Source organism: Portunus trituberculatus, chromosome 11, assembly GCF_017591435.1.
Source record: "Portunus trituberculatus isolate SZX2019 chromosome 11, ASM1759143v1, whole genome shotgun sequence".
Taxonomy (NCBI): Eukaryota; Metazoa; Arthropoda; class Malacostraca; order Decapoda; family Portunidae; genus Portunus; species Portunus trituberculatus.
In genome coordinates, this window is record NC_059265.1 from 69,018 (window position 1) to 75,916 (window position 6,899).

The window sequence follows — 6,899 nt, forward strand, 5'->3', positions numbered from 1 at the left end:
GTTTGATGTGTTTGGTGGGCAGTTTAAGACAGTTTAGCATATTTTGAGACAGTTTGGCATGTTTGGGGATATTTTAAAAGTTTGACATGTTTTATGGCCATATTGAGACAGTTTGGTATGTTTTGAGGGCATTTTGAGAGTTTGACATGTTTTGAGGGCATTTTCATACATTTTGGCAGATTTTGAGAGCAATTTGAAACAGTTCGGCTGGTTTTCAGGGTGTATTAAGACAATTTGAGAGGTTTTGAGGTGAATTCAAGACAGTTTGGCAGGTTTTCAGGGCATATTAAAACAGTTTGGTATGTTTTGAGGGCAATTTTAGACAGTTTGGCAGGTTTTGAGGCCATTTTAAGACAGTTTGACATGTTTTGATGGCATTTTAAGACAGTTTGGCAGATTTTGAGGGCATATTAAGGCAGTTTTTTTTGAGTGCAATTTATATATATATATATATATATATATATATATATATATATATATATATATATATATATATATATATATATATATATATATATATATATGCATTATTGTAAATAACAGCATATTCTTATTTGATTTATAATTAACAGTGGTAGTGGTAGCCTTTTCCAAGATATCATACTGGAATAGGTGGAAGCTTGAATTATATATGTATATTGATTTTAATGCAAGTTTAATTTTGAGTTACTTGTGTTAACCTAAGGATGTAAAATTTCCATAACTAAGAAAGTAACAATTCTGTTTTGTAATCATGTGCATTGTGTATAATTTGTTGCATATTAATTATTTAAGATCATAGCAATACACTAGAAATTTAGAATAAACTAAAATTTTTCTATTTAATTGAAAAGATTAGGTGAAAGCTCATTTTTCTGAATTGGTCTACTAATGTGTAAGTACATCTTTAATTTGAGACAGATTTGGCATGTTATGAAGCCATTTTAAGGCAGTTTGTCATGTTTTGAGGACATTTTAAGACAGTTTGGTATGTTTTGAGGGCATTTTAAGATAGTTTGCCAGGTTTTGAGGAAATTATAAGACAGTTTGATATGTTTTGATAGGATTTTAAGACAGTTTTGCATGTTTTGAGGTCAGTTAAAAGTTTGACATGTTTTAACGGCATTTGAGTTGCGTTCAGTTCAGTTTACAAAATAGTGAAGGTGACTCAATATAAACAGTGCACCTCTCATTACAGGAAAGTCAAGACACACTGCTGCTGGAACACTGCACCACCAAGCCAAGACAAGACAAGCGACAACACAACACAAGCCTTCTACAACACCTACAGCCATCAGCAACACCCAGAGTACAAGACAACACCTGGAGCCATGAAGAATAGTTAGGATAGATTAGCAGTTTGGCATTTTTAATTATAAGGACATTTTAAGACCATTTGACATGTTTTTATGGTATGTTAAGACCATTTGGCATGTTTTTATGGTATGTTAAGACCATTTGGCATGTTTTTATGGTATGTTAAGACCATTTGGCATGTTTTATGGTATGTTAAGACCATTTGGCATGTTTTATGGTATGTTAAGACCATTTGGCATGTTTGTATGGTATTTTAAGACCATTTGGCATGTTTTATGGTATTTTAAGACCATTTGGTATGTTTTATGGTATTTTAAGACCATTTGGTATTTTTATGTTTTAAGACCATTTGACATGTTTTATGGTATTTTAAGACCATTTGGCATGTTTTATGGTATTTTAAGACCATTTGGCATGTTTTTATGGTATTTTAAGACTATTTGGCATGTTTTATGGTATTTTAAGACCATTTGGCATGTTTTTATGGTATTTTAAGACCATTTGGCATGTTTTTATGGTATTTTAAGACTATTTGGCATGTTTTATGGTATTTTAAGACCATTTGGCATGTTTTGAGGGCATTTGAAGAAAGTTTGGCTATGGTAATACCCTTTTTTGACATTAACCCTTCAGTACCATGACACATTTCCATATTCCTTGTGGTGACTATTTGGTGATTTTGTACAGCTTCACAAACTCATGTGGGGATGAAAATTGTGAAGACTGTGGCCATTAATTTTGTGACCTTCATAGACCTTCAATAATGTCAATAAAATGGTCTAATGGTGCACAAATCTCAAGGTAAAATGTGTCCCAGTACTGAAGGGGTTAAGAAGGGTGTATGGAGGTGACAAGATTAATGGGCACAGTCTTCACTATTTCAATCCCCCACATGAGTTTGTGAAGCAAGTGTTGGATTCTCTGGACAAAGATGCAGTGTGCTTGTTAAGAGATTCACTCAGCACTCACTCACTCCTTCACTTACTGAACTCAGAGGAATGAAGAATGTGCATTGTTGCTGCTTGTGTGTCAGACAAAGGCCTGTATTCACAAACACTTAGCTGTCTCAACAACACGCCTTCCAAGGCCACAGAGATCACTGGCAGGGTTTTCATGAGTGTTTCTCCACTTAATATTGTAGAAATGTCACTCTGCCTCAGGAACCATAAAATACCCTTATTCTCTCACCACCACTGTTTTCCAAGGCCACACAGATGACTGGCAGGGTTTTCAAGACTGTTTCTCCACTTAATAATACAGAAATCTTGTCATTCTGCCTTTACAACTGTAAAAACATTCTTCAAAACTCTTTATTCTCTCTCTATAACAATTTTCCAAGGCCACAGAGATGACTGGCAGGGTTTTCAAGACTGTTTCTCCAGTTAATAATATAGAAATCTTGTCATTCTGCCTTTACAACTCTCTCTCTCTCTCTCTCTCTCTCTCTCTCTCTCTCTCTCTCTCTCTCTCTCTCTCTCTCTCTCTCTCTCTCTCTCTCTCTCTCTCTCTCTCTCTCTCTCTCTCTCTCTCTCTCTTATGGATCTTTCTTAATGGCAATGAAAAGATCTAATGGTACACAAATCTCAAGGTAAAAATGTGTCCCAGTACTGAAGGGGTTAAATAGTGAAGACTGTGGCTATTAATCTTGTCACTCCATAGACCCTTGCTAATGTCAATAAAATGGTCTAATGGTACACAAATCTCAAGGTAAAAAATGTGTCCCAGTACTGAAGGGGTAAAATAGTGAAGATTATGGCCATTAATCTTCTGCCTTCCATAGATCTTTCCAAGTGTCAATAAAATGGTCTAATGGTACGCAGATCTCAAGGTAGAAATATGTCCCAGTACTGAAGGGGTTAAAATAGTGAAGACTTGCCATTATTCTTCTGCCCTCTATAGACCTTTCCTGATGTCAATAAAATGTCTAATTGTACACAAATTTCAAGGTAAAAATGTGTCTCAATGTTGAAGGGGTTAAAATAGTGAAGAATGTGGCCATTAGTCTTCTGACGTCTATAGATCTTTCCTACTGTCAATAAAATGGTCTAATGGTACACAAAATCTCAAGATGTCCCAGTATTAAAGGGGTTAAAATAATGAAGAATGTGGCAGTTAATCTTCTGATCTCTGTAGACCTTTCCTAATGTCAATAAAATGGTCTAATGGTACAGAAATGTCAAGGTAAAAATGTGTCCCAGTACTGAAGGGGTTAAAATAGTGAAGACTGTGACCATTAACCTTCTGATGTCTATAAACTTTTCCTAATATCAATAAAATGGTTTAATGGTACACAGATCTCAGGGTAAAAATGTGTCCCAGTACTGAAGGGGTTGAAATAGTGAAGACTGGCCATTAATCTTGTGATCTCCATACACCTCTCCATTTTATTGATATTAGCAAGGGTCTATGGTGGTCAAAGGATTAATGGCCACAGCCTTCACTATTTTAATCAATTCAGTACTGGGACACATTTTACCTTGAGATTTGTGTACCATTAGACCATTTTATTGATATTAGCAAGGGTCTATGGTGGTCAAAGGATTAATGGCCACAGCCTTCACTATTTTAATCAATTCAGTACTAGGACACATTTTTACCTTGAGATTTGTGTACCATTAGACCATTTTAATGACATTAGCAAGGGTGTATGGAGGGCACAAGATTAATGTGTGTGTGTTTTTTAAAATGTTGTTTTCATGTATATTATTACTATTTGATTGTTTACTTTGATTGCTCTCTCTCTCTCTCTCTCTCTCTCTCTCTCTCTCTCTCTCTCTCTCTCTCTCTCTCTCTCTCTCTCTCTCTCTCTCTCTCTCTCTCTCTCTCTCTCTCTCTCTCTCTCTCTCTCTCTCTCTCTCTCTCTCTCTCTCTCTCTCTCTCTCTCTCTCTCTCTCTCTCTCTCTCTCTCTCTCTCTCTCTCTCTCTCTCTCTCTCTCTCTCTCTCTCTCTCTCTCTCTCTCTCTCTCTCTCTCTCTCTCTCTCTCTCTCTCTCTCTCTCTCTCTCTCTCTCTCTCTCTCTCTCTCTTTTATCTTTGAATATTTGTTAACTTGAAAAGTTGTTTAAAAATAATTTGTTTGTGAAGTTGAAATTTCTTAAAATTTTGCAAAGTTGAAAATTCATGTTAATATTTATTGTATATTATAAATTGGTGTTAATATTTATTGTATATTATTTTAAGTTGAAATTTATTGTAGACTTAAATTCTTTTATATATTATTTATTATTAAGTTGAAAATCATTGTAGACTAATTTTTTTTATATTGTTAAGTTGAAAATTTATAGACTTTTTCACCATAGGATTTTGCTCACTTTTTATACTCAGTTTTTATTTTTAAGTTGAAAATATGTGTAGAAGTTTTTATTTTTTGTAGAAGTTTTTATTTTTTAAGTTGAAAATTTGTGTAGACTTTCTCTGTATTCTTTGTATATATATTGTTTTTTTTATTCAGTTGAAAATATTTGTGGGTTTTTTTTTGCAGGCAATGTGTAATAATGTCAAAAATTGAATAAAAGTGTAGGGAGACTCTTGTATTTAATTTTAGCTCCAATATGCATCCACCTTATCTCCGGAGACTCTTTAGAGTATTTTCGACTTAGTACATTTTTTTTAGGGCCCGTTTTTGGGCTTTTTTTGCCATTTTTTCTAGATTTTTACCATATTTAAGTGTTTTTTTGGCCAGTAGTGCTGTATTTTATGTAGACCGTTTGAAGATTTTTCAGCCAGATGGTATTTTGGGACCATTTTTACATAAAAGTATTGATCAATGTCATGTAACTTTTTCGCTTTAGTTTCATTTCCTAACAACCACTTTTTGTATTGCTTATGAAAAAGCTTCAAATCTAGCGCGTTTTATTTCTGGGGTGATCGTTTAGAGCGAGTGTAGGTGGGTGGTCAATGGAGGCAATATTGGTGTGTCAGACGGATCCAAGCCAGCTTGAGGCGACTACTCACTGAAACCACCCACAACCCACAAATATTCCCAGGAAAGGAAATTTACCGAAACAAAGATTTCTTTACACATTATTATTCAGTAGTGACAACAGATCCAAGTACAGTGACACCACCATAATGAGGTGGTAGTGGCAGCAAGCGTTGAATAGGAGGATGTCTGCTATGCGAAGCTGAATCTCTGGACTGCGGTGGTGGAGTTAGTGGTGGTGGTGGTGGTGGTGTAGCAGGTGTTTGCCAGGCCGCTGCGAGGCGAAGTCCCTCAGTGCCAGTAGCTGCGACGGCGACACGTGTATTAGCGGGACGGAAGTGAAGGCCCAATGCGAGGCAGTGCCCCTCCGAGTAGCGGTAGCAGCGGCGGCAACGGTCAATGTAGGCGCAGTGCGAAGCCAGAGAGTCCTTCCCTTGATGGTGCAGGACGCACGGGATCGCTGCAGTCATGGCTTCGGATCACCAACTCCTGTAATGGAGAAAATTAACTGATTATCTGATTATCATCAATGATCTCCTAAATCTGACTCAATGCCCTATCCACTCCTATGCTGATGATACCACCTTGCATTATTCAACAGCGTTCAACAGACGCCCAACCCAACAACAATTAAATGACTCAAGGCGAGATGCTATAGGACGCCTAACTTCTGATCTTTCACTTGTTTCTGATTGGGGCAGAGAAAACCTGGTTTTGTTCAATGCCTCAAAACTCAATTTCTACAACTATCTACTCGACATAACCTTCCAGACAACTATCCTCTCTTCTTCAATAACACTCAACTTCCCTCTCCTCTACATTAAACACACTCGGTCTATCCTTCACTAAAAATCTAAACTGGAAATTTCACATCTCTACTCTTGCTAAATCAGCTTCCAAGAAGTTAGGTGTCCTGTGGCGTCTTCGTCCATTTTCTCTCCTCCCAGCTGCTTGCTCTGTACAGGGCCTTATCCGCCCGTGTATGGAGTATGGCTCTCATGTCTGGGGATCCACACACAGCTTTACTAAACAAGGTGGAATCTAAAGCTTTTCGTCTTATCAACTCTTCTCCTCTAACTGACTGTCTTGATTCTTTAAGTCACCGCCGCAATGTTGCATCTTTATCTGTCTTCTACCGCTGTTTTCATGCTGTCTGCTCTTCTGAACTTGCTAACTGCTTGCCTTCCCCCTCCTGCGGCCTCGCTGCACAAGACTCTCTACTTCTTCTCATCCCTATTCTGTCCATCTTCCTAATGCAAGAGTTAACCAGTATCTTCACTCCTTCATTCCCTACACTGGTAAACTCTGGAACTCTCTACCTGTGTCTGTATTTCCACCTGCCTATGACTTAAACTCTTTCAAAAGAGGAGTGTCAAGACACCTCTTACGTTAACTGGACCCTCCTTTTAGATTTTTTTGTTTTTTCTCTTTCTCCTACTTTCCTCTTCACAGGGCCTGGCAACCAGCGGGATTTTTTTTTTTCTCCAACACTGTTTTCCCTTGGCCAGTGCCCTTGTAATGTAAAAAAAAAAAAAAAAATGTACCACGCCACTCTGTCCTACATACAATACACACTTCACTGCCTCAGTCAGCCTCTCACTCGCCCTCCTCGATCGTTATTCCACTTACACTCCAGTTACACCCTTCTCCCTCGTTCTCCTCCCAGCTTCTCCCGTGTTACG

General features: G+C 37.4%; 1 long non-coding RNA gene across 1 annotated transcript; it reads right to left on the reverse strand.

Annotated features, from left to right (window-relative positions):
* Nucleotides 1-5,306: 5,306 nt before the first annotated feature.
* On the reverse strand, nt 5,307-6,899 carry LOC123502530. The gene is made up of 2 exons (XR_006674151.1): nt 6,847-6,899; nt 5,307-5,706 (listed from the first exon to the last, which is right to left on the reverse strand). It is a non-coding gene; the product is annotated as an uncharacterized LOC123502530 (long non-coding RNA).